Source organism: Neofelis nebulosa, chromosome 17 (assembly GCF_028018385.1).
Source record: "Neofelis nebulosa isolate mNeoNeb1 chromosome 17, mNeoNeb1.pri, whole genome shotgun sequence".
NCBI lineage: Eukaryota > Metazoa > Chordata > Mammalia > Carnivora > Felidae > Neofelis > Neofelis nebulosa.
In genome coordinates, this window is record NC_080798.1 from 13,783,308 (window position 1) to 13,811,176 (window position 27,869).

Genomic DNA, 27,869 nt, shown 5'->3' on the forward strand with positions numbered 1-27,869 from the left:
GGGAGAGGGAGAGGGAGGGATTAGGAGAGAGGGAGAAAGAATCCCAAGCAGACTCTGTACTGTCACCACAGAGCCCAACGCAGGGCCCAATCTCACGAACCGTGAGATCATGACCCGAACTGAAATCAAGTGTCAGACCCTCAACTGACTGAGCCACTTGAGCGCCCCTGAACAAATCTTTATCCCCAACAGTAACATTACATGTTCAGATGTTCCAACTGTTGATATTGTCAGTCCTTTTAATTTCAGCTCTTCTCATGTGACTGACATGATATTTCATAATGCAGCTTTTTATATGCTTGTTGGCTATTTTCACATGTTCATACTATTCACTGTCTTTTAGAGAGTTATTAGCCATCTTAAAAAATTTTGGATTGTCAGCCTTTTTATATTGCTTTTGTAGGATTTTATAATGCACTTTGGACATGGCTTCTTCATCATATAGATACGCGCACATGCACACACACGCACATAACTTGTATATACGTGAAAGACAGAGGGAGGGGCGCCTGGGTGGCGCAGTCGGTTAAGCGTCCAACTTCAGCCAGGTCACGATCTCGCGGTCCGTGAGTTCGAGCCCCGCGTCAGGCTCTGGGTTGATGGCTCAGAGCCTGGAGCCTGTTTCCGATTCTGTGTCTCCCTCTCTCTCTGCCCCTTCCCCGTTCGTGCTCTGTCTCTCTCTGTCCCAAAAATAAATAAAAAACGTTGAAAAAAAAAATTTAAAAAAAAAAATAAAAAAAAAAGAAAGACAGAGGGAGAGAGAATTGGGTGTGTTTTGAAGACCAGAAATTGTAACTTTGATAAAATTTAATCAGTTTCCAGAAAATTGTATGGTGTGAGTTAGGGTCTAGGTTCCTATTTTTTTCTCCATACAGATATTCATATTCATTTTAAAGCCATTTGTGTTTTTTGAGTGCGCACAAATGTGGCACATATATCTGTGTGTGCACAAGTGTGTATGTGTGTGTAAAGACACTTTAACTCTTTTTTTTTTTTTTTAATTTTTTTTTCAACGTTTTTTATTTATTTCTGGGACAGAGAGAGACAGAAGACACTTTAACTCTTAATTAAATTTCCTTTATAGTTATACTACAGGTCAGATTTCCTGTTTCTTGCTGAGTTAGTTTACGTTATTGCTAATTTTCTAGGAATATTGTCCATTTTGTCTGAATTGTGAGCTTTATTGCCACAAAGATTTTTTTAGAACTTTCAGTCTCTGCCCCAACTTTAGTTAGGTCCACTTGTTCCCACACTAATGTAGCTTATTTGTGCTTCCTCTGTTGTTTTGCTGATGAATTTTTTCAGAGGTGTTAAAAATTTATGAACCCTTTCAAGAAAGGAGTTTTGAATAATGGGGTTTTGAATTTGGGATGTGTGGATCTTCTTGATTCTGTATTTGTCTTCTAGCTTATTATTTTTTTCCTCTTAAGTTTATGATCACTTTCCTTTGTCCCTTTGTTTTTCTCCAACTTGTTAAGTTGGATGATTAACTCATTTTAAATCAACCTTTTCTAGTATCAGCATTTAAGGTAATGAATTCCCTTGGGAGCACCACTTTAGTTGGATAAGTTAAAAAAAATTTTTTTTAAGTTTATTTATTTTGAGAGATAGAGAGTGCAAGCAGGAGGGGGACAGAGAGAGAGGGGAGAGAGAAAATCCCAAGCAGGTTCCACACTGTTAGAGCTGAGCTGATGTGGGGCTCAAGCTCACGAAACTGTGAGATCATGACCTGAGCTGAATCCAAGAGTCAGATGCTTAACCAACTGAACCACTCAGGTGCCCCTGGATCCCATAAGTTTTGCCAGAAGTATATTTTTAGCCAAGTGCCAAATATTTAAAACATCCAGGCAGAGCAGTGTGGCCCAGTCTCCCGTGCACAGAGAATCAGCTCCCCTGGGCACAGACTCTACCCAGGGTGCACTGCTCCTGCATGCCCAGGGTCTCCAAGGGTGACTAGGATGGACTCTTGGCAGATGAACATGTGGCAGTAGCCATGACAGCCCAGTGTTAGCACCTCCTGTAACACTTGGTGGAACCAGAGCCTCAGCCCCCTTTCCCAGTCCTGGAGATAAGACACATGTCCAAGGGACTTGTCTCCTCCAAACTTACCATCATAGAGGGGTTCAGCCATGCCAGGGCTGGAGAAGGACATAGAGAGTGGTGTGAGCAGGGCAGACAGAACAAAGTTACCTCCTTTTGGACAGTGTCTCCAGGACATGCCTTTGGGAGAGAAAACCTCTAGGGCCCAGATGGACTGCATGGAGCCTCTTTCCTTCAACCCCCCTCTCCCCTTTCTTTGATCCTGTGTATTCTGTGGACCCAGGTCCTGTTCCCAGGCTTCCCTGAGGATACTGAGGTGACAATGGTGTGGAGAGAGGGGATGGAGCTTATTCCATTTATAATAGCATCAAAAAGAATCAAATGCTACTTGTTTTATTCCTTTAATGCCATTTTGGTGGAGTTTCAGGAGACCAGATGGCCAGAGAATTTCTCCTTCCATAATGTTTTTCTCTTCTCTTGGGTATTGTCCTGGTTTTCTGCTTTCTTTGCCCTCTTTTGTATCCATAGGTGATACTGTCCTTTCCCATAGTATCTACAGTTGAAAACTCTCAAATCTGTACCTCAATCTGAGACCCCTCTCCAGAGCCTTACCTTTTCATGACTCAAATACATGTCAAATGCAACATGTCCAAAACTAATTCAGATTTTCTTGCTTTTCCATTAGGTGGCATTGCCATCCTCCCAGTTGCTCAAGTTAGAGACATGGGAATTTTCATCCTTGGTTCCTGCTTTTTTCTCTCTTACCTCCTATATCCGGGCCTTTAGCAAGTCCTATTGGAACTCCCTCCACAATATATCTGAGATCAGGTTGCTTCTTTCCATTTCCACTGCTCTGGCTCTAGTCCAGATCATTGTCACCTCTCACCTACAGCAGTGGAATGCAGCCTTTTATGATTGTGGGCCCTATGAGGAAAAGGAATCTCCATCTCCATGCATCTCCAATGTATTTTCATTTTTATATACTTTACATTTAAATATTACATTTCATTTCATACTTATAGCTTATAAATATTTTTTTATATTTTTTTTTTTCAGATTTTGTTTTTAATCTCTGTACCCAACATGGGGCTTGAACGTAAAACCTCAAGGTCAAGAGTTGCATGCTCTGCGGACTGAGCCAGCCAGGTGCCCCTATTTGATACATTTATATTTTTATATAATGTTTATCATGTGTGCTACTATGCTAACATATAATTATGAAACGTGTACAAATAGATATTTAAAACATTAAGATTAGAATATAACATTATCCTAAAAGTAATTTTTTAATGTAATAATCATGTAAAAACTTTTGCTCTGTGAGAGGAAGGTGATTGAATATGGTTCCTTATTTCTGGAAATGTTGGTTGAATACTTGGTGACAAAACAATTTAAAAGATTGGTTCCAAGTTGAGTGCATCTCAGTGCTGGGCTTAAATTTCTGTCTTGCTGAGAAAGATACCCTATAAGGCTCAATGCTCAGTATCCAATATTCACATATGATAAATTTTGTTATTGTAAAAAAAAAAAAAAAAAAAAAAAAAAGAATCAAATGCTTAGAAATAAACTTAACCAAGGAAGTGAAAGATACATACACTGAAAACCACCAGATATTCAGAAAGAAATTAAAGAAGACACCAATAAATGGAAAGATATCCAGGTTTATGGATTGAAAAGCTTAATATTATGTCAATGTTACCCCAAACTGTATATATACAGACATATAGATACCATGGAATACAATAGAGAGCCCAGGAAAAACGCCCCAATTATTTAATCAAAAGACTTTAGACAAGGGTGCCAAGACCATTTAATGGAGAAAGGACAATCTTGTCAACAAATGATGTTAGAAAACTGGGTATCAACAAAACTAAAAGGCAAGCGACGGAATGGGAAAAGATATTTGCAAATGACATATCAGACAAAGGGCTACCATCCAAAATCTATAAAGAACTCACCAAACTCCACACCTGAAAAACAAATAATCCAGTGAAGAAATGGGCAGAAGACATGAATAGACACTTCTCTAAAGAAGACGATCCAGATGGCCAACAGGCACATGAAAAGATGCTCAACGTCACTCCTCATCAGGGAAGTACAAATCAAAACCACGCTGAGATATCACCTCATGCCAGTCAGAATGGCTAAAATGAACAAATCAGGAGACTATAGATGCTGGAGAGGATGTGGAGAAACGGGAACCCTCTTGCACTCTTGGTGGGAATGCAAACTGGTGCAGCCACTCTGGAAAACAGGGTGAAGGTTCCTCAAAAAATTAAAAATAGATCTACCCTATGACCCAGCAATAACACTGCTAGGAATATAGGAGTGCTGGGATATAGGTATATAGGAGTGCTGATGCATAGGGGCACTTGTACCCCAATATTTATAGCAGCAGCTTTAACAATAGCCAAATTATGGAAAGAGCCTAAATGTCCATCAACTGATGAATGGATAAAGAAATTGTGGTTTAGGGGCGCCTGGGTGGCGCAGTCGGTTAAGCGTCCGACTTCAGCCAGGTCACAATCTCGCGGTCCGTGGGTTCGAGCCCCGCGTCAGGCTCTGGGCTCATGGCTCGGAGCCTGGAGCCTGTTTCCGATTCTGTGTCTCCCTCTCTCTCTGCCCCTCCCCCGTTCATGCTCTGTCTCTCTCTGTCCCAAAAATAAAATAAAAAATGTTGAAAAAAAATTAAAAAAAAAAAAAGAAATTGTGGTTTATATATACAATGGAATACTACTTGGCAATGAGAAAGAATAAAATATGGCCTTTTGTAGCAACATGGGTAGAACTGGAGAGTGTTATGCTGAGTGAAATAAGTCAGGCAGAGAAAGACACATACCATATGTTTTCACTCTTATGTGGATCCTGAGAAACTTAACAGAAGACTATGGGGGAGGGAAAGGGAAGAAAAAAAAAAGTTAGAGAGGGAGGAAGCCAAACCATAAGAGACTCTTAAAAACTGAGAATAAACTGAGGGTTGATGGGGGGTGGGAGGGAGGGGAAAGTGGGTGATGGGTATTGAGGAGGGCACCTGTTGGGATAAGCACTGGGTGTTGTATGGAAACCAATTTGACAATAAATTTCATAAACAAACAAACAAACAAACAAACTTAAAAAAAAGAAAACTGGGGGGCGCCTGGGTGGTGCAGTCGGTTAAGCGTCCGACTTCAGCCAGGTCACGATCTCGCGGTCCGTGAGTTCGAGCCCCGCGTCAGGCTCTGGGCTGATGGCTCAGAGCCTGGAGCCTGTTTCCGTTCTGTGTCTCCCTCTCTCTCTGTCCCTCCCCCGTTCATGCTCTGTCTCTCTCTGTCCCAAAAATAAATAAAAGTTGAAAAAAAAAATTAAAAAAAAAAAAAGAAAACTGGATATGTAGATGCAAAAGAATGAAAGTGGATCACTGCCTTATGCCACCTGCAAAAATTAACTCAAAATGGATCAAATCCTAAAGGTAAGACCTGAAACTATAAAACTCATAGAAAATATAAGAGAATGTCTTCATGACGTTGGATTTGGCAGTGATTTCTTGAATAGAACACTAAGAACACAAGCAAAAAAAAGGAAAAACAGATATACCGGATTTCATCAACATAAAAAAAAAACAACCCTATTCATCAAGGGACACAATCAACAGAGTGAAAGGCAACCTATGGAATGATAGAGTAGGTGGTTAGCTGGATATGAGCTGGAGGCAAGGGTGGTGGTAAATAGTGGTTTCATGGTTTCCCACCTTCCTGGGCTATGAGACCAGGAACAACAGGTGCAGAGCATATGTTCCCCCTTCCAGCCTGTGTCCTATAATAAACTGTAACTTCATTATAATATATTTACATTGCGCCCCCCCCCCCCCCACTATGGGGAAAGACAGCCATAACAATTTTGACAAGAACCTTGTAGAGTCAAAAACTCCTCCTCCCCACCTATACAAACATAAAGGGACACCCCTAAGCCTCGGGCAGTTGCTAACTCTGGGCCTGCCTACTCTCCCATCTTGAGAGTGTATTGTCCTTAATAAACTGCTTTGTGCTTGCTACTTTGCTTCTGACTGCCTTTATTCGAGCTGGGTCCTCCTCACATAAACCTTTTGTAGAGAGCCAAGAACTAGATATCCATTCTCATGTCACAGAATCTCCCACCAGTAACAGAATGAGAGGAAATAACTTGCATATCATATATCAGATAAGGGGTTAATGACCAGAACATACAAAGAACTCCTACAACTCGACAACAACAAAACCAAATTTAAACCTGATTTTAAAATGGGCAAAGCTCTTGGATAGACATGTCTGCAAAGAAGGTATACAGATGGCCAATAACCACATAAAAAGCAGCTCCACATCACCAATTGTGAGGGAGATGCAAATCAAAACTACAATGAGGGGCTCCTGAGTGTCTCAGTAGGTTAAGTGTCTGACTCTTGGTTTTGACTCAGGTCATGACTTTGCAGTTCATGAATTCAAGCCCCACATCGGGCTCTGTGCTGACAGTGTGGAGCCTGCTTGGGATTCTCCCTTTCTCCCTCTTTCTCTGCCCCTCCCCTGCTCATTCTCTCTCTCTCTCTCTCTCTCTCTCTCTCTCTCTCTCTCTCTCTCTCTCAAAATAAGTAAATAAACTTTAAAAAATTTAAAATACAATTAGGTACTCCCTCGCACCAATTAGAATGGCTATTTTCAAAAAAGCCCAGAAAGCAACAAATGCTGGAGTGGATGTGGAGAAATTGGAGCCTGGTGTGTTTTTGACGGGACAGTAAAATAGTGTAGCCATGGTGGTGATTTTCAGAAAAAAACTTTACATAAAAATACCATATGATCCAGTAATTCCACTTCTGGGTATATACACAAAAGAAGTGAAAGCAGGAACTGAAAGAAATATGTGTACACCCATGTTCAAAGAGTATTGTTCACAATAGCTAAAATATGGAAACAACCCAAATGCCATCAATGAATTAAGACAAACACAGTAGAATATCGTTTAGGCTTCTGACCATCCTGGGCAGCCTCTGTTCCCTGCCTGGCTGACTTTCCTGTAGTCACTGGCCTTTCCCCATGGATGGCACAAGGCAGGGAGTGGGGAGCTGCACAGGGACACTTGACAATAGAGTCCTTAGAGGCCTCGGGAAGGAGCTGACAAGACAGAACAGGCACATGGTAGGGACCCCATAAGTGTCTGTTGGAACGGGGATAGAAGTGAAGCTCCTTTTCCACCTTCTTAGCTAAAACCAACTTCATGTGTTAATTTCCTGTGTTGTCTTCGTGTCCCAATGTTGCCCCCTGGAGGCTATGCTGGGGGCTGCACCAGAGATGCTAACCAGGCTCCAAAGGATGTGTGGGCCCTGAGCCCTGCCTGGGCAGAGGTGGGCTCTGACCTCCAGGCTGAGGGGCTGGTCAGCCCAGGTCCTGGTCCCTGTGGGTCCCAGGCTTCCTGAGTCCATCCCAGTGCAGGGTAAACTCAGGGAGAGGACAGTTGTTGTCCAGAAGATTCCTGATCCAATGTCAGGAGAACCATCCATCCAAGGGGATATGTTGTCTCTGATGGTGGTCTCTGTTCCCAGAGTTCCAAAGGAAGGGCCAGTGAAGAGTCTCTTGGGGCTTTGGGGAGAATATACCTCAGAATTCCCTGTTTCCCCCATCACAGCACTGGGGCCTGTTGCGTTCAAGTCACCTATGTCCCTGTCTTTGCTCTAGGCTCCCCCATAGGACCCAGGAGCTAGAGCAGCTCCACCTGGAGACTCATCTAGGGAGTCTCGAGGGTTCCTCTGCTAGGGAAGGGGAGGCCTCTGTGGGAGCCTCAGCCCCTCTGAGATGGAAGCAAATTCAGATCCTGGGTTCTCCTGTCCCATCCTGCACGGCAAGTTCCTCTCACTTCTCAGGACTCCTTGGGGGTGGTAAGATGTCTTCAGCAGACCATAGCCACGTATCCCCACAGATCAGAGACCCTAGGGAGGAGGAGTCACCTCCTGACTTCCTTGAGTTCAGAGAGGGGCTCTGACTTCCCCTGGTGGTAACTCCACCTGAGGTCAGGTCTCTGAGAGAAGATGAGGACACAGGCTGCCCAGGATCTCCAGGGATAGGTGAAGTGGCTCACAAGGTAGAGATGGAGTGGGGGATGTCTGTTTTCTGTGAGTGAATGGTGTCAGATGCTCACTGTTAGGAGGTCTCTGTCCTCACTCCTGAATCTATGAGGAGTGAAGGCTTGTCCCTGGGACAGCCTTGGGTACTTGTTGGCCTCCTCCCATGAAGAAACCAGTGCTCCTGTGTCTACAGGGGACAGGTTCTGACCCCCAGGTGTCATGTGGTGTGGTTTCTCTTATCCATTTCATGCATGTCTATTGACGCATGTCATCTGGCACAGACGGGGATGCCTGGATATCTGGCCTGGCTCCCATCTCATCCTCTAAGACACTGTCGCTGAAGTAGTGTCTATTCAGAGTAGCCACTGGGCATAAGGACAGGACTGCCCCGTTTCTCACAAGGGACTTAGTCATGGATGGATTGCACCCTGGCTCTGCATGCTGCTCTCCCGGCTGGTACCTTGACAAACCTTGTCTTCTGTCTTCCCATTGCCCCAGCACAGCCTCCATAACACAGGGATCTGGGCCCTCTCAGAGGCCCCCACCAATCAAACCCTGCACCTCATGTAACCTTCTTTGTGTTAGAGAGAAGGGCCCTGTTATAGCATCAAGCAGCCTCATGGGAAAGCACTTCCGAGCCAAAGTGACCCCCATATGCTGGGACTGGTGTGTCCCATCTGGCCACATCTTGGCGGGTCGTCATGGGATCAGGGCAGAACCGGTGTGAGCTGTGGTCTGGAGCTCCAAGGAACTGCCAGTGAGAGCTGAGTGCTGGGTTCTTGTCTTCTGGGAGGGATTCAATTTCCAGAACTTCGCGATGTCCTTGGACCCAGCCAGAGACCAGGAGCTCAGGGCTCTGGTGGTGGTTGGGATTTAGCCACAAGGAGGTGCCCGGCTCTGCCCCCATACGTGCCAACCAGCGGCCCGAGCCTGTGCAGGGATAGTCTGGCCCATCTCCGCCTGCAGAGTGCAGAGGTGGACAGGTGAATGCTGAGGACACTAAAAGGAACTCACCCCTTAATGATGGAGCATCAGAGACTCTTGTGGTTCAGAGAGGGGCACAGGGTTAGAGGGCAGGGTGTCAGCCCACAGGTGCTGAGAATGAAACCCCAACACCAGCCAGTCCCCAATTAAGTCCATTTTGGGGGGTGTAAATTCATCCTTAAGGAGTGATGCCAAGCTGTATGATTCTGAGAGAAGCTCCTATGATATAATTTTCTTCCTAATATTTCTTCCAAATCCATAGTATGACTTTGCATTCATGGCTAAGATGCCTCTCAGGATGCTGAGAACATCAGAGGACGTGTCTAATGACATCACATGTCGATTTGCGGTCATGTATGTTTTTGCATCCCAATGTCTACAGAATTTCCCTCAGCCAACCTGGCAATATAACCCAGTGGTGTCCTGATTTGTGGTTGCACCCTGGGCAAAAACCAGTCTTCCAGCTGCTGAGCCACGGGCAGCCATAAGTTCTTCCCCTCTAAATATGCCTCCTTCTGAACCTGAATGTGCCCTTTGTCCAAGCTGAGCCCTCCCGTCTCCTGTCCAGGGCCCTGTTTGTTCTTCCAGCAGCAGGAACCATCCACCAGAGGGCACTCACGCTCCTGCCTGAACTCCTGCTGACCATTTCCATCTCCTGACCAATGCAAGTGTTTACATTGCCACAACGCCCAACCCTCAAATACTCTTTAGATTTGCTCACGGTGTAGTTCTTGGGACCCTAAACAGGGTCCCCAGAGAAGAACCTCACATTGGAGGATGTGGCACATGGACTTGTAACCGGAAACAACCCCAGGCCCAAGTCATTGGAGAAGGGATGGTGCCAGGGACAGTGGGCCTTGTAGACTGGACACTCAGTGCCCAGATGCCCCAGCACCACATGTGGGCCCTGGGGAAAATGACTGTGAGCCTGTGTCCCTAAAGGCCCTGTCACTTAAGATCTGTGCACATCGGCCTTGATAGGCCTTCTGTGAAACATTCCAGACTGGGTTTTCCAAGTGGGACACAGGTCCTCCTGGGTATTTTAAGAACCTTCCTAGCTGGAAGAGTCAGGAGAGAAGTGGCATTCTTCCTAGCACAGGATCTCTAGGGCCTGAGAGAGCAGGTGGCGTCCAGGCTCCACCATAAAGACCAGATCAGGCTCCGGGTTGTTGGGAGAGTGAGGTCTTGCCTGACCTTGTTCTGCAGGACACCATTCCTGGGCTGTCTGTGGGGAAATCGGCCTCCCCCTCCCTGCAGTGCAGGAATGAGATGCCAGCGTCTCTTCAAGCGCGGGCGATGAGGAAGCACAGGTGAGTCTGGGCTCTATTGAGGAGAGACCATCATTTCTGGAGGTAGGAGTGGTTAGATGATGGGCACACATGTGGTATGCTGCCCACTTAGCTCCTGTACCTGAGAGGTTTCCTTCCAATTCCTGAGAGGTTTCCCTCTTGAGAATCCAGCCTTTCCCTGCAACTATGGTCACTTCCCAGTTTAGTGCTTCCAGATAAGGCACCTCAATTCTGATCCCCAACCCAGTCCTACATCAGTTCTTTGTCTCCATCACACCTGGGCAGCGCTGTGTGCCCAGCTTTCTGATCCCCAGGTCCTCAGAGTGGTTATCGCCACCTCTGTCCCCACCAGTCTGTGCTATGGGACCAGACTCTCTGTTGTGATTATCAATCATCTGCCAGGACATGGCAGCTGCTGAGCAAAGGAGAGGATGCAGGGTGCTTGTTGGCCACTCTGTGTGCCTGCAAGTCCACTGTGGGCGAGTAGCCAGGGAGATGACTGAACTTGCTGCTAATTTATTTATTTAAAAAGTTTTTTTTTTTTAATTTTTTTTTTCAACATTTTTAATTTATTTTTGGGACAGAGAGAGACAGAGCATGAACAGGGGAGGGGCAGAGAGAGAGGGAGACACAGAATCGGAAACAGGCTCCAGGCTCCGAGCCATCAGCCCAGAGCCCGACGTGGGGCTCGAACTCACAGACCGCGAGATCGTGACCTGGCTGAAGTCGGACGCTTAACCGACTGCGCCACCCAGGCGCCCCTAAAAAGTTTTTAATATTTATTCTTGAGAGGGAGTGACAGATATAGCATGAGCAGGGAAGGGGTGGAGATAGAGGGAGGCACAGAATCCAGAGCAGCCTCCAGGTTCTGAGCTGTCAGCACAGAGCCCAATGCAGGGCTTGAACTCACAAACCGTGAGATCATGACCTGAGCCGTAGTCATGCACTTAACTGACTGAGCCACCCAGGTGCTTCAACTTGCTGCTAATTTAAATGTGGGTAGTGTTGCCCTGGGGATTTAATAAGGAATGCATGGGTGTTTTCTTATTTTCAAGGCACAGGCTTTTGAGTTTGGAATTAAAAGTTTCCCTTGGATGTCGCTGTCAACCCCAATCTCACCCGTTTGGGGCACAGATGGCAAATTCCACACCCTAGCGCACGTTAGGTATTGGGGCCAAGACACTGGCCCAGGGGACCCTCCGTGCACAGCTGCTGCAGAGAGATGTGTTCTCTGTTGGGCATAGTCCTGCTTCCTCCCTGGGCACCAGTGCCCAGCTCCACGGTGCCCTCCTGCCTCCCTGCAGGTCCCCACCCTCAGACACACCTACCCCAGGGATATCATGTGGATTATTTCCTCTGTTCTGCTGCTGCTGCCTGCCTGGAGCTGTCCAGGATCCTGTAGGTTCCCTAAGGGGTGTGTGTGTATATGTGTGTGTGTGCGTGCGTGCGTGTGTGTGTGTTGTGTGTATGAGCAATTATTCAGACTCATTTAAAGTGGTATGGCTGTACTTGCCGGGTGGAGAAGGCCCCAGAGAGAGGAGACAATGGAAACTGAGTGTGGTAGGCAGAAGTGTGATGCCCCAAGATGTCCACACCCTGGTCCCCAGCACCTGTGAACATGGGACTGGGCATAGCAATGGGGAATTCAGGTTGTCAATGGGTGGGCCTTCAAATAGGGAGATTATACAGGGGGATCCCTATGGAGATATCTTTGTCAGGCTTCTAACCTAACAGTAAAATAAAAACAATAAGATTGAGGCACCTGTGTGGCTCAGTGAGTTAAGCATCCGACTCTTGGTTTCGGCTCAGGTCATGATCTCACGGTTCGTGGGTTCAAGCCCCATTTTGGGCTTTGTGCTGACAGTGTGGAGCCTGCTTGGGATTCTCTCTCTGTCTCTGCCCCTTCCCCTCTCTAAATAAATAAATAAATAAATAAATAAATAAATAAATAGCTTTTAAAAGCCCACTAAGATTAACAAATTGTGTTGTTTTAAGCCACTAAGTTTGTGGTAATTTGTTACAGCTACAGTAGGAACTTAATCCCCTAGGAAGACTGCTTAGAATCGGTCACGTCCATGTAGGAAATGACGATGTGGACTCACGGTCAGTGTGGACAAGAAGGTGGTAGAGAAATAGGAGGAATATTGGGGCAGGTTGGGGGGCCTATGGAGGCTTTGCTAACAGGTTCCACAAAGCACAGGGAGGAGCAGAAGAATTCAATAGTGACTCTCATGATTCTTGCTTCAGCAGCCAGGTGTAGGGAAAGACTTTTAATAGAAGAAGGAGATGTGTGCAGGCTGAGCCTGTGTGAAGACCAGAAGTGAACGTTTGAATTACATGTGCAGTTAAGGTGGCCGAGAGGGGCTGGGAGCACTGGTTCAGCTGGATCCCAGCTTCTGTGAGAGGCCAGAGGGGAGTGGGAGGAGAGGATCAGTCCGTCCAGCAGGACACGATCCGCACGGTGTTCTCCTGGGCTGGGAGGTCTCCAGACTAGGTGGGGATGGAGTTGAGTGGGCAGTGGGACAGCTGACAGAGCACACGGACCGGAGCGAGGTCCCACCTGCAACAGCCCCTTCCTGAGCCACAGCCTGGGACGCTGTTTCCTGGCCGCCCTGCTGGTGGCCAGCACGGTGCTATCCATTGAAGCTAAGGAGTCAGAGTCACCGGTCAGGTCACTATTAACCACTTGCATCCTTCCCTCTTCTTTGTTTCCTGTGTTCAACTGATATTTCTTGCACGTCTCTACTTTATGGGTCTGAGTAGAATAAAATAATCCAAACTACATTTTCTCCTGATTATCTTTTGTTTCCAATTCCTCATGTTTGAATATACTAAAAAACAAACAAAACCACAAATAAAAATCCACCATCAGCAGGATACTGGCAGAAGCAGACACACCATTACTCAAAAGCCTAATCCTCCCTTCTCCCCTCAGACACCAGGTGTCCTCACACAACCACGAATAAGAACATAGATGTTGACATATGTCCGGGGTGATCTGTGAGAGCCTGGGAGTGTGCACCTGCCAGCACGCAGGTTCTGTCTCACGGCGTCCATGGTAGCTCATCCTCAGAGACCCGTGACCAACCATGTTCTAGGAACCTTCAGGGTCCCCATGGGGGTCCTGTGCTGACAGAAAGGGAAAGGGAACAGGCCAATGCTGGGGCATAAGGAACATCCTCGGGTATCTCTGGTGACCAGCAAACCAGAAAACTCATTGGGTCCGGATGCAACACATGGACCTGCAGGTACCCACCTGAGTCTCTGAGTCCAAGTGTAAGACGTTCTATCAGATAACACAGAATTCACTCTGGGTTTCTGGGGACCTCACTGCCTTGGGTCACACGGAAGTATCATCTGGAGAAAAGAGTCACATTGGAAGTGAACTGTCAGCTGCCTTCTTTCTGGCGATGACGCTCAGCTTGTCTCACCTGAAACAAAGTTTAAAGGTTTGGATTTTCCTGTCAACTAATGCATTTCAACACTGAAAGAATGTATGAATTGTCCTATTTCTCCAACACTGAAGATTATGAGGAACATCCACTGTACTTCTTCAGCCAGAACTCTTATTTTTTATGTAAATTATCATTATTTTTACACTTTTCTTATAGCCCTTGCTCTCCTTGAAAGTATCCCCACTGACGGGTTTCCTGAGTCCAGCCATCAGAACTCCAGGACAAACCTCACAGGCCACATGCTAGAAAGTGCTGGAAAGGCATCCATCTCCAGCACCGCATATCCCCAAACACACTTGAAAAGTGCATCCACAATGCAAGGTCCTCACTGCTCCTTATCAAGATTTTGGCTTGTTCAACACACAGAGGGCAATGGTACCATTTTATGATATTGGGAACTGGGGTAGGTAGTATTTCAGGGAAAACTTGAGGGAAAGAGAAACACTCAGGAGCTTCATTTTGGACGTAAAATACTGAAATACCCATCAGACAGCTAAGCTCTCCTGGACACTTGCTCTAAGGGGTCCTTCCTTGCCCTGTCCATAAAGGTGGGCTCCTTTCTCTCGGTCTCCCCCATTTGTTATTTCTCTAGTCTTTTGTTTCATTCTGAACATCATCTCGTCACTTGTCTTACTATTTTCCAAAGTCTTGAAACTTTACAAGCCCCTCATCGATTCCCTTGTAACCCCACAGCCCCTGTTATGTACTTTCATCTAGCCCTCATCAACCATACTGTAATCACGTGTTTCCATGTGTTAATGAAAACCTATTCTGATAGTCATTACTCATGTTGAGGCACACTTTATTGAGGCCGACTGCTACAATGGCTTTGCAGTAGGAGGGACAGATTGGACTCAACTCCAAATCAACAAGACTAAATGGGACTTATAGCCAAGGAGCAGGGTGGGGCAGTCAGCGGGTGGAAATTTACCAAGAAGGCAGAGTAATTCTTGCCAAGAAGACCTAACAGGGTTCTCACTGAAGATAGCGGGAGTGATCACGTACTACCTAGCAGATGCTGCTGGGGTGAGGAATTTGGTCAGAAAAGGAGGGTGCTCAGATATCACGGGGGGAGGATTATGGCTCAGCAGCCTTCACAGGTTTCTTGAACAAACTGGACCTGAAGCCCAAGTCAGACCTCCTTAAGCAAATGGCTGAGACAGCCTGACTAAAGTCTGGTCCAGGAGAGAATCTTTGCTGCGAGTTTCCCTCTACCTTGTACAGTTCCCACGAAACCATGGTGTTCGGATAGAAAGACAGAAACAGACACAGAGAGAAAGGGATCGATTGATGCGTTGATAAAAATCTTTAAGGACTTATCAGGAAGATGCAAGAGAGGTTGTAAAATTTATCAGAGACTACCGCAAAAACTATGCCAATGTATTTTCACATATGGATTAAATGAACAATTATCAAAATAAATGTCAATCACCAAAACTTACCTCAAAACAAAAGTCTTAATATGAATAGAGCAATAACCATTAAAAAATTAAAACGTGACCCGCTGATTTCCCTCGGTCAAAAAAACAGTACCAGGCCCTGATGGTCTTTATGGGTGAGAGTTAACAAACCTTCAAGTTAAAGATAACCTTCAACAGACTCCTCCAAGAATAAAAAGTTTTACAAGAAGAATACTTCCTAGCCCAGTACATGAGGCTACTTGAATAGCTTCATACCAAAACCAGATAAGAAAACCATGGGCCAGTTTCACCTACAAATACGCAGACAACGGGTGCCTGTGTGTCTCTGTCACTTTAGGGTCCAGCTCTTGCTTTCGGCTCAGGTCATGATCTCACAGTCCATGAGTTGGAGCCTTGCATCGGGTACTCTGTAGTCTTCTCTGTGCTGATAGCACAGAGCCTGCTTGGGATTCTTTCTCTCCCTTTCTCTCTGTCCCTCTGCTGCTTGCTCTCTATCTATCTCAAAAATAAAATAAACTTTATAAAAACTCACATAAAAAAATCAAAGTAAATGTTAGTAAACCAAATGCAGAGTTAATAATAACAGGAAACAAATAGATGAAAAATTATCATGATCAAGTAGAATTTATGTTTTTTAGTTTCTTTCTTTATTTTGAAAGAGAGAGAGAGGGACTGACAGAGATAGAGAAGGAAGGAGGGAGCTAGAGAGATTCTGAAGCAGGCTCCACACTGTCAGCAGAGAGCCCAATGCGGGACTTGAACTCATCAACCATGAGATCATGACCTGAGACAAAGTAGGATGCTTAACTGACTTAGGCACTCAGGCACCCCTTTTTCTTGTTTTCATATTGACTATTGGATATGCCCAAAATAATTGCTTATATCATCTGTGCAGGGAATGAAAGCAACAATTATTTTTAAAAATAACTCCAGGGGCACCTGGGTGGCTCAGTCGGCTGAGCGTCTGACTTCGGCTGAGGTCATGATCTCACGGTTCGTGAGTTTGAGCCCCGTGTCGGGCTCTGTGCTGTCAGCTCAGAGCCTGGAGCCTGCTTCGAGTTCTGGGTCTCCCTCTTTTCTCTCTGCCCCTCCCTGCCCTTGCTCACACTCTGCTTCCTCTCTCTCTCAAAAATAAATAAACATTGAAAAAGTTTTTTTAAACGCCAAAACCCCACAGAACTCCCTATGAGTCTTTACCCAGCTCAAGGAAGAAGAGAACCAGCACCTCACACACCATGGATGCTGTCACCAGTCCCCCTGCCAGCCCAACCCACCCCCCGCCATATTCTGCAAAATATTCCCCTACCTTTACACGTCTTCTTTTTCAACAACATGCTGTAACCTTAAAAACCATACATTTCATATTGAGCGTTGTTGACCTTCACAAAAATGAAATTACACTGAATTTCATGCCACTTGCTTTGTTCAGGAAAAATTCCCAGGATTCACTCCCACAGGTGTGCCTGGATGGCAATGGTCTCTGCATCTCCCATCGTAAGAACTTATCACATTTTCTTTCACTGATTGGTAACTGGTGAACATTTGGGATGTTTTGCTTTTGCTCATATGTTATACAAACACTGCCACTATGAATGTTCCTCCCCGTTCACGTCTGCTATGACACCACACAACTTCCTATGGGTGACATCTACAAGCTTTTCTATTGGTTTGTTTTTCTTTATTGCAAGGATCTTTATATATTGTGGATGGCATGCTTTGCCAACTATGTGTGCTGCACATCTCTTTCGTATAGTATCCTTTCTAAAGAGACATTAAGTGTAATATAGAACTCATATTTTTACCATTACATTGGTTGTTCCTCTACCTAATTTAGAATAATTTCCCAAGGCTGTGTGTGTGTGTGTGTGTGTGTGTGTGTGTGTGTGTGTGTGATCAATTTTTCAGACTCATTTATAAAAACTGCCTTCTTTCCCCCACTTTATCTGTCAGGCCACCTCCCTTATGAAGTGTCGATGTGTGTGTAGGATGGTGGCCGATGCCATATTCAGGTCCCCAGTGGAGCCACAGCACCAGTTTTCTATAGTGTGGCTCGGTGATCCATCTTGATATCTATCTAGTAGGGCCGTTGCCACCTTGTTACACTTCTTCGGGGCCCTTTGTTAAGCTCTTTAATTTTAGAATTCCCTTGTCCAGTGGAAAGAAAACAATGACAGTTTTTGTTGGGAAGTTCGTAATTGTCCAGATAATTTGGGGAGAACAGCTATTCCACCAAGCGGAGTCTTCCCGATCCCGACACTCCCTGGTATCTCTTTCCTTTCTGTTGGTGATTTGTCCTCTGTTAGTTATTGCCACTTAACAGCAAACTTTCATGTTCAGTCAAGTTTTAGGTGGTAAATAAATTAAGGCCTTGCTTACAAAGCTCTTTGTTTATTCTCCGGTTGCTGCTATAAATATTATTTAAATGACACTTGCTCTTATAAAGCAATGTCATTCAGCCTCACATGTGAATCTCCTATCAGGCATTCTTGGGAAACTACAGGACTGATTCTGAGAACTTCTCACATGTGAATTATGACATCGTTTCTGCACTTTTCCTTCTCAGACCTTTTCTTTTATGTGTCTGGCTCGGCGCGCTCAAGGACCCTATACGCACCCTTACAAGTCAGTGTTGGCAGCCCACCCGAGCCTGGCTGCCTGACCTTAAAATTACGTTTGCTCTACCATTTTGTACACACGCTTTATCAGTTTAAGAAAGTTTCATTTTATTTCTGTTGACGGGTTTCTGTCATCAAATGTAGCTGAATTTTACATAGAATTTTTTTTAATGTATCTTTCAAAAAGTCACATAATTTTCCTTCTTTCAACCATTAAAGCTGTGAATTACACTGATTTTCTCCTGTTAACCTAACTGCATTCCTGGACTAAACCTCACATTCACGCACGTGATCTTTTCCATTCACTGCTGGACTGTGGTTCCTATTTCTGTAGGAGGTTTGTGTATGCTGCTCTTGGCCTGTAATTTTTCCTTTCCGTATTTTTTCTGGTTTGAGGGTCAAGGTTATTCTAGTCTCACGGTAAGAGCTGGGAATGTGTTCGCTCTTTCTCTCAAGAGTATGCGTAAGGTTAGAATAAATAAGGTCACAAATGTGTAAAATCTCCCCATTGAAATGATGGAAATTTCAAAATGGTAACTCAAGTGGTGCCTGAGGGGCTCAGTCAGTTGAGCGTCTGACTCTTGATCTCAGCTCAGGTCATGATCTGGCACTTTGTGAGTTGTAGCCCAGCACCGGCTCTGACGCTGACGGTGAGGAGCCTGCTTGGGATTCTGCCTCTCCTTTTCTCGGCCCCTGCCCTGCTTGGGCATGTGCTCTCTCTTTCTCTCTCAAAACAAATAAATAAACATAAGAAAATAGTAACTCAAGTTCGTATTAGGTTGGTTATTAGGACTACTGTCATGCTTTTCTTCTGGCTATTTTTTATTCCTTGCTCCTTTTTTCTGCTTTTAAGCATCTTAACATTTAAAATTTCCCCACAGGCTCCCCTGGGTTGCATCCTGTGTGTTCTCTGTAAAGTATTTTTCTGTCAGTTATACATATTGTGACACTGCCATTGTAGTTTCTCATTAGGCAGGAGTTTTACAAACACATGGTTTCCATTCAGGGAGTTGTTTTCAGCTTATACTTTTCATTCTGTTCTCTGACTACCGACCACAGGGTTTATAGAGCCTTCCATGTCTGTGCATTGATGAAAATTTGCAGTCTTGGCCCAGTATGTGGCAAATATTCATACAGTTTCCATTTGTGCTTGAAAAAAATTTTTTACCACATTTTGTATATACATACACCAAGCTTCTTACATTGCTCCAATATTCTCTATCCTTCCTGCTAGATGAGCTTCCCATCTAGCTTGCCGTCTCATTTCTGAGAGGCATATGCTCATGTCTTCTACCAAAAGAGTGGATTCCAAGTGGCTTTTTAAAGACAGGGAAGAGGGGCGCCTGGGTAGCTGAGTCGGTTGAGCGTCCGACTTTGGCTCAGGTCATGATCTCACAGCTTGTCAGCCTGAGCCCCGCGTCGGGCACTGTGCTGACAACTCAGAGCCTGGAGCCTGCTTTGGATTCTGTGTCTCCCTCTCTCTCTGCCCCTAAACAACTCCCATTCTGTCTCCGTCTCTCTCAAAAATAAATAAACATTAAAAAAAAATTAAAGACAGGGAAGAAAGAAAGAAAAAAAGAAAGAAAAAGAAAGACAAGAATTGACCTCATACATGTCTCCCAAAAAGCCTGCAAAAATTGTATTGGGAATGAAACCCATCAAGAGTTACCAAATTACTTTTTCCTACAACAGCATGTGAATACAGGTCTTCTTTCTTCCTCCGCTGAGACCCTGCCCAGCAGATGAAATGAAGGAGATTCCTAGAACAACAGTGAGGTACGTAAAAAAAGACTTCAGAGGCTTTTCAAAGCCTGCTGCAAAAAATACTTAGCTTATGACCCATTTCTGTAAAATAAGAACATGAAACTATGTTACGGACTATTGATGAATACAAACATATATAAAAAGGACGGGTGAAATCGCTGTAAAAACTTTCCTACATAGGATGAGACCCTCACCCACCAGCAAGTCGTTACCTCTGGCAAAGGAGGACAGCAAGGGAGAAGGCGCTGGTGTCCGATATGATGCAGCTTGTTGCCTTTTGTTTGGCAAAGGAGACCGGAGGCCAAATTCTAGAACGTTCATATCTGTTAAATCTTGGAGGAAACCGAACGGCTCACTGCACTATTTCGTCTACGTTTACTAGCTGCCATTCCACTGGAGACTTCAGCTTTCTTTGTCACCGTTTCTTTGTTGAAATCTAGAAAGCCTTGCTGATTTAAACACCTGACAATCTGGGGCGCCTGGGCGGCTCTGTAGGTGAGTGTCCGACTTGAGCTGAGGTCAGGATCTCACTGTTTGTCAGTTTCAGCTCCACATTGTGCTCTCTGCTATCAGCCCAGAGCCCACCCCACATCCTCTGCCGGCCCCTCCCTGGCGCTCGCTCTCTCTCTCTCTCTCTCTCTCAAAAGTAAATAAACATTGAAAAAAATATCTCGCAACAGAACCCAACAATCTGTGTTTCTGTTTTAGAGATCGACAGAAGGCTAAATCTAATGTTTACATTAGGCTGAAATGTTTTCATCTGTGTCAACGTGGCCCTCCCAGTTGAAGATCAGAAAAACAGCCATGCATCCACCACGTTCGGTGATCAACACTTACCTACACCCCTGATCGACAGTTACCTATGCCTTCTCCTTGCTTTGAAACTAAAAAAAGTGTTCTCCTCTGGTTGATTGCCCTCACAACCTTGAAGTGTCTAGATGGGACTCTCTATGTTGAACGAGTTCTAGACAGCTCCAGAGCAGAGAGACAGGTCTTCCTCCTCTCCAGACCTCAGAACACAAAAGCACAAACAACACTCCAAACCCCATCCATGATCAATCTGCATCACTGTGATGGAATCCATTGCTGTTCTGCTCCACCTTGGGTGAGCAGTGTCGTGAACCTTGAACATGACAGAACCTTGCCTTCTAGGGGGGGTTACAGGGACCACAAAGGACATGTTTTCAAACCTCCCACTAAGAGCAGACCAGCCAACCGGGAGAATTTTGTCCTCTTCACAGAAAGAACCCCAAATCCTGCCTTTCCATCAGTGTAACCACGGTCACCAAAACCCCCTTGTAAAAAAATCCCTACATATAACTATCCAATCTAGGCCAGCAACGACCAGGGGAAACAATTCACTTTCTGTGTTTTTTGTTTTTTGTTTTTTGTTTTTTGTTTTTTGTTTGTTTTCTTGCCTCCGCCAAATGGCTGCTGGCACACGTGGGACAAGCTCATTGGCTCCTGCCTGTGTGTAGGAGCGGGACGTCAGAGAGTGACTGGTTCCAGAAAGTATAAAAGGCTGGCTCTCTAAGCTCTCTTCGGTCTTTTGGCCCGAAGCGAACGAGTGCAAACCTCCTGTGCCCTCTACCAACTCCAGCATGTTCAATATCAAACCTTGGGTCGTGGAATTCACACTGGAAATGATATCTAACATTGTCATGCATAAGATAACAATGTCTATACCAAACTTGTACATGACGTGTGTTGAGAACCAACAAAAATTCACGGACTGGTTAAAAAAGATGTGCCACTTTCTGTTGAAGAAGACCGTTGTTTACATCCTGAGCAATCTTGCTTCCATTGTACACAGTCTGATGGTCAAAAAATTCTTTACAAATATACGACATTATTTTCGAGACAACAAGATGTTTCCTAAACCCACAGAAGTGGTTGTGCTTTAGCTGCTGTTATACGTGTGCATTCCAGGCTCTCTGGGGAAATACTTGTCATCTGGAAGAGAGCAAACTACTTTACCAGCTTATCTACACTGAGTGGACCATATATGTATTCTCAGCTCTCTCCGTGAGTCATCACTTGTGTTTCAAATGAGAAATTCTAAAAGGAATTACAAAATTACGATTATAAAATTATATCAGACTCACAAATAAGACCGGCTCACAACTGTTCACTGAAACATTGAAACTGAATCACTAATGTTAAGAATCTTTAGCAAGGAGCTCAGAGACCGCTGTAAAGATGGTCCTGTATATGTCCCCACCTGGATGCAACGTGACATTGTAGCCTGTGCCAACCACAAATGGGACATTCTGCGGCACTTCTCGGAAGAAAGCTAGCTTGCTTCCTTCTGCTGAAGGAGGCATAATTCTTTCAAAAACACTTAAACAAGCTTCGGGTTTTCCCTTGATCAACTCTTTCTCCTTCCAGCTCTGAGCTGTTTCTGGTCCTGTAGAATCTGTGTCTCCTAGCTGCCAATCTCTCAAACTTCAGATGAACTTTTCTTTTGCTTTGCAGCCTCGGTTCTTTCTGATTTGGCACACTGGACAAATAAACTTCTTATCAACACATGGGGTGTCTGAAGCCTTCGTGCGCCGCTTCTAGCCTGACTTCTTTCTCTTGTGTGGCTCAGGGTCTGTGGCCAGGACCCAAAAAGGAGGTAGGAAAAATCTCAGTGATACCAAGGAGAGCTCGTGGTTGTGGGGGTAGGGTGGAAAAGGGAGGGTGTGAAGCCTGGATGAGAATTGCTGAATGGAGGTGGGGTGGGGGTGGTTTCCAAAGCTGAACCTCTGTGGTGAGTGTCCCAAGAGGTCTTTGGGGATGTCTCATCTCTCCAACAGAAGATCAAGGTGAGAGGAGTTCAAACAAGGTGCTGATTGAAGGCACCTTGACCAGCTTCAGGGCATTTGTCCAAATTTGGCCAGAGGAGAGCCAGGTGCCTTGAAGTCTGAGCTAGGGGAAGGTTTAGGGCCCCCAGAACTCATGTTCCAGGGGGCTCATTCTCAGGTGGGGTGGTGGTGGTAGTGGAGAAACTCTGAAGGTTCCCACACAGCCCCCCTCGGGTCAAGAGAGACCCTGTGGAGGAGGAAAGGCAAGGAACAACCCTTTCTGGGGAAACCCGGGGGTCCTGGGGCTGACCTGGGGATGTGGAGCCTGCACTGCACTGGGGCTTCAGGCTCCTCATTGCAAGCAGAGCTTGGAAATAGCAGGGTCCAGCTCACCCCTCTCAATCCCAGGTCCCTCAACAAATAGGCAGACAGGGGACTGGGCCGTCCTAGGCATCTATCTGCTCCCTTGGAGACCCCACCCAGTCGTCTTCACACATGCTGTGCACCCTGTCAGGCAGCTGTGAGAGCTGCTGCCCCTGCTCCTGATGGTCAAAAGCCTTCCCCCCCCCCCGAAAACGGAGTGGGAGTTTCCTCCAAATTAACAGACTTAACGTATAATGTTGCAGTCTCCCTTCTGATTTTATACCCATAAGAATTGAAAGCAAGTTTGGAAGAGACCCTTGCACATCCCCGTTCATTGCTGTGCAATTCCCAGGACTCAGGAGGTAGAAGCAGCCCAAGGTGCACAGACAGAGGAGTGGGTGAAGAAAGGGGCTTGTGTCCACACTGCAGTGTTGTCCAGTCTTCGACAAGAAGGTCATTCTGGACTCGCTGCTGAGTGATCTAAGCACGTCACAGAAAGAAAACTAGCCTAAGATTCCACTTATGTGAGGAATATAAACTAGTCAAATGTGTCAAATCAGAGAGAACTGTGCTTCCAGTCAGGGTGGGGAGGAGGGAACACGGAGCTGTGGGTGTAGATTTTCAGTCACGAAATGAACTCATGCTGGAGACGTGCTGTGCAACACTGAGAATCTACATACCGCCAGTGACCTATCCACCGGTTAAGGATTGATGGTAGTAAAGTCAATGTTGTGTGTTTTTTACTATCAGTTGGAATCGATTTCTTTCTTATTTTTACACTTGATCATAAGAACATGTATTTCTGTCATGTTTGAAGATTACATTTTCAAAACAGCTAGAAATTTCAGAAGACGAAGGTGAAAAAGGAACGAAGTAACTCCCAGTGTCCTTCCATTTCAAAAATCGTCTGACATCTGAGCCAGAGGACTCTGCGTCTATCAGTGACTTCCTCTTCATGTGTCTCAGAACGAGTTCAACATGCTTTACACGATCCATTACATGTAAGACCGTTTCCAATAGCTTCTACCGTAAATCAAGAAATCCATTTATTCAAGTTTACTTACGGAGTATTAATCACACAGAAAATTTTAACAACCTCTTTTTCAAAAACAAAATCCTTGACGCTACATGGCATTCTGATACATAATGATGTGGTTTCAAAGACTGAAAAGCATTAGGAGCGTATAATTGAAATTCAAGCACTTAGACATTAAAAATCGTAATACACAGAATTCTCTGTATCAAGTATTCCAGAAAAATAAATCAGAATATAAACAGTATATAATCTCCTCTGGATTCTTCTTCCCCTTGAGTGACATGATATAACATAGGAATTTGTTTCAAAATACTTGTATGTACTTAATATCCCGTCAAAAACATGTCATTTAAAAAACCTGAAAAATGAGACCAGGAGAACTATGGGCAGAATGCACAAGAACAAAACCTCATGAGTTTCTAATTTCTAATGACTTCTATTCCTAATGATTTCTAAAAGCTGTCTTCCTAATTTCCAAGGCAAATTTACACAAAAGAGAAAAATAAGCACTCGGCTATACAAGCTTTACAGCCTTTTTTTCACAGAGTGTGGCTCTTCTGCCAAAATTCAGCCATCAATATACAACCTCATTTCCTTTCTAAAGTGAGTGAGAACATATTCTACCTTAAATGGGACATCGAAGCAAATTTCCAAGAATGAAAATAGCATTCGAAAGTCTTAATTTCACGATTCAAATATCAACAAAAGCAACAATTCCCCAAATCATGAAAGAAGGATGAAGTAACTACATAGGGAAAAGTGCACATTTAAGTCTTCTTAATATTACATAACAAAAACAGGTGTATTTATAACTTCAGTCTTCAGATGGCATACTTCACGAAATCATTATTCATTGAAAATAGACAAATGTTTACAAAGACCATTTAACTTAAATTTCATGGTTGCTTATTAAATGGTTGACCTGTACAGGAACATAAGAGTCCTGTCAAGATAGGTAATAAACTATAAATATAAACTATACCACAATGTTAAAAACTTCATAGTGCTCTATGGGAAAATCAATAAAGATAACATAATCTTTCTGGGGAAAAGTATTTAGCTTTACAAATAAATTCAAAATGTACATTTTACATATGAATTGCAAAATACATGTAAACCTTGTATTGCCACATAATCTTTGATTTTGTGGAAAACCATAAAAATGATGTACGTTTTCAATATATGGACATCAAAACTACACGGTTCACTTTTTTTCTTTTTTTTTTTTCGTTTTTACTTTTTCCTTTTCTGGCAACTTTGGATGCACTTTTCTGTTTTGGTTCCCAAAGGGGATTTTCCACAAATCCCAAAGCTGCACCTCTGTCCAGCTTGCCGGCCATTTTCTTGTCTCTTATTTCCCTGACTCTGTTCACGGATACCCTGATTCTTTCCAATTCCTGCTTTACTGGATGTTCGTAGAATAAAAACTCCCTGAGTTGCCAAATCAACCCCAAACGCTGAATTGCATGTGTAAGCAGAAGCGAAATCCACTTTTGCTTGTTGAAGGGGGCCCAACCTCTGCAACAACTGGTTTCTAGAAACAGACATCATGGTCTTCAGGATCTCATCCACACACCAATGGAATTCTCAAATGTGGATAAATACTCATGAATTTCCACTGGCTAGTCTTCCTCAATTTCTCCCCTGCCATTGTGCCACCTTGTTGGCCTTCAACTCCTGTCTCCGGGAGATGAAGTGTGATAGATTTCTTTAAGGGAGAAACTGGGGTGAAGAAGCCTGGGGCCCTTGAGAACTTCCTGCCTTCAAAGAAAAAGCTCGGGGTGTGACAAGTACACAGGGTCCGTGGTGAGCTTTGTTTCCTGTTCCCCGTCAGCCTGTTTCCGCCCCAGATGGTTGCTCGAGGGGTCTCTGAGCCCCTCAAGAGTCCACAGTGGGGAGGATGCTCAAAGCTCCAATGACTCTCCAGAGTTGAGGGGCGAAGGTGGGAGGGGAAGGGCCGGGCAGGGAAGGAAAGAGCGGTAGAGGACATAGCAGTATGGAAGGGGGGACAGATCAAAAGATTCAAGAGAGCTGAGGAGTCTAAGATGTGCCTCCAAAATAAAAAAGGAAAGAGAGAAGAACAAAATGGTGACAGCCTTGCTCAGTACAGGGAGCATGAGACTCTTCATCTCAGGGTCATGAGTTCAAGCCCCATGTAGAGCCACTTAAAAAATTAACATAAAAAATTTAATTACCAAATAAAAAAGGAAAAATGAGGGCTGGGGATGAGGAGGCAGACACCAGAGTTGAGCAGGTTGGGAACCTTCTAACTCAGGTTCTCTCTGTGTCTGTTGAAGTTCCCCCTTATATTTAAGAAACCCTTTGCCTTTTCTGAAGATATTCAGCTGAATTAGTGCCCCCAAGGTGAAGCATGTGGCCTGCAGCAGCACAAGAGAGAGGAGTCTCCCACAGCATTAAGAGATGGTTAAGGCTAAGAGAACATTTTCTTTTAAATATGAAGTTTATTGTCAAATTGGTTTCCATACAACACCCAGTGCTCCTCCCAACAGGTGCCCTCCTCAATGCCCATCACCCACCCTCCCCCCTCCCTCCCACCCCCCCATCAACCCTCAGTTTATTCTCAGGTTTTATTTTTTTTATTATTTTTTTAATTTTTGTATATGAAATTTATTGTCAAATTGGTTTCCATACAACACCCAGTGTTCATCCCAACAGGTGCCCTCCTCAAATGCCCATCACCCAGCCTCCCCTCCCCCCCCCATCAACCCTCACTTTGTTCTCAGTTTTTATTTTATTTTTTTTTATTTTTATTTTTATTTTTTTTAATTTTTTTCAACATTTTTTATTTATTTTTTCTTGGGACAGAGAGAGACAGAGCATGAACGGGGGAGGGGCAGAGAGAGAGGGAGACACAGAATCGGAAACAGGCTCCAGGCTCCGAGCCATCAGCCCAGAGCCTGACGCGGGGCTCGAACTCACGGACCGCGAGATCGTGACCTGGCTGAAGTCGGACGCTTAACCGACTGCGCCACCCAGGCGCCCCTGTTCTCAGTTTTTAAAAGTCTCTTATGCTTTGGCTCTCTCCCTCTCTAACCTCTTTTTTTTTTTTTCTTCCCCTCCCCTAAGAGAACATTTTTCAAAGCGAACAGAAAATGCCTCTTGATGACTTTCCTTCCACTCACAAGCCCCAGGATAGGGCATTGAGGGCCCCCCACCCCTCAGAGCAGGTGAGAACTTCAAATCACAGGAAATGGTTCCAGAGCAACTGATCTTGGAAAATCACCCATCCTTACCCCAGAGAGCCAGATGGTGCTCTTGGGACTGCCATCATTCTGGATTCAAGCTACCTTAGGGAATCACATTAAGACACTGGATTTCTTCTCCGTTTTTGACCCTCACGCAGCCCTGGGCTGTGGGACCCACACTGGGCTCAGTAGCCCTGGGCGTGTTAAACTGACCTTCCCTTTATCTAGGAGTCTTTGCAGCTTGGGTCCACAAAGCCCCAGCATCCCTGCCTGCTGGTGGGCTGAGACACCTGCCAGGTACACATGGGCAGGGATGCAGGGATGTGATGAATCTGAAGTCCCAGAGGAAGGACCCTGGCTCAGGAGAGACCATGGAGGGGACAGGGTGTGAGGGGAACAACCACCTAGTGGGAACATCTCTCCTGAGGCTCACCTGGGGATGGGCAGCCTGCATTGTTCTGGCTCTTTTGCCTCATCATCAAAAGGAAGCATTTAAACATCAGCCTCTCATGGGGCACCTGGGTGGCTCAGTCGGTTAAGTGTCTGACTTCGGCTCAGGTCATGATCTCGGGGTTTGTGAGTTCGAGCCCCACATCAGACTCTGTGCTGTCAGCTCGGAGCCTGGAGCCTGCCTCAGATTCTGTGTCTCCTTCTCTCTCTGCCCCTCCCCACTTGTGCTCTGTCTCTCTCTGTCTCTCAAAAATAAATAAATGAAAAAAAAAAAAAGATGAAAGGGCCAGATCCTGATGGTGTTTTCAGTCTCTTGGAGCAACTGCTCCAATATTGTCCGCTCTTTGACGTGTGGCTGTAACAGGAGGGTGCTACATCATCTTGAGTGTGAAA

The 27,869-nt window shown here is 45.0% G+C and overlaps 2 long non-coding RNA genes and 1 pseudogene across 2 annotated transcripts in view; 1 reads left to right on the forward strand and 2 right to left on the reverse strand.

Annotated features, from left to right (window-relative positions):
* LOC131499552 (uncharacterized) overlaps positions 1 to 19,848 on the forward strand; it is a 113,972-nt gene extending 94,124 nt beyond the window's left edge. The window contains exon 3 of the long non-coding RNA XR_009255948.1: positions 19,564 to 19,848. This is a non-coding gene — a long non-coding RNA (uncharacterized LOC131499552). The remainder of the gene's footprint in view (positions 1 to 19,563) is intronic.
* Positions 12,616 to 19,982, reverse strand: LOC131499551 (uncharacterized). The gene is made up of 3 exons (XR_009255947.1): positions 19,848 to 19,982; positions 13,637 to 13,811; positions 12,616 to 13,211 (listed from the first exon to the last, which is right to left on the reverse strand). It is a non-coding gene; the product is annotated as an uncharacterized LOC131499551 (long non-coding RNA).
* Positions 19,983 to 24,973: 4,991 nt separating this feature from the next.
* On the reverse strand, positions 24,974 to 27,518 carry LOC131500171 (nuclear nucleic acid-binding protein C1D-like; annotated as a pseudogene).
* Between the last annotated feature and the right edge of the window lie 351 nt (positions 27,519 to 27,869).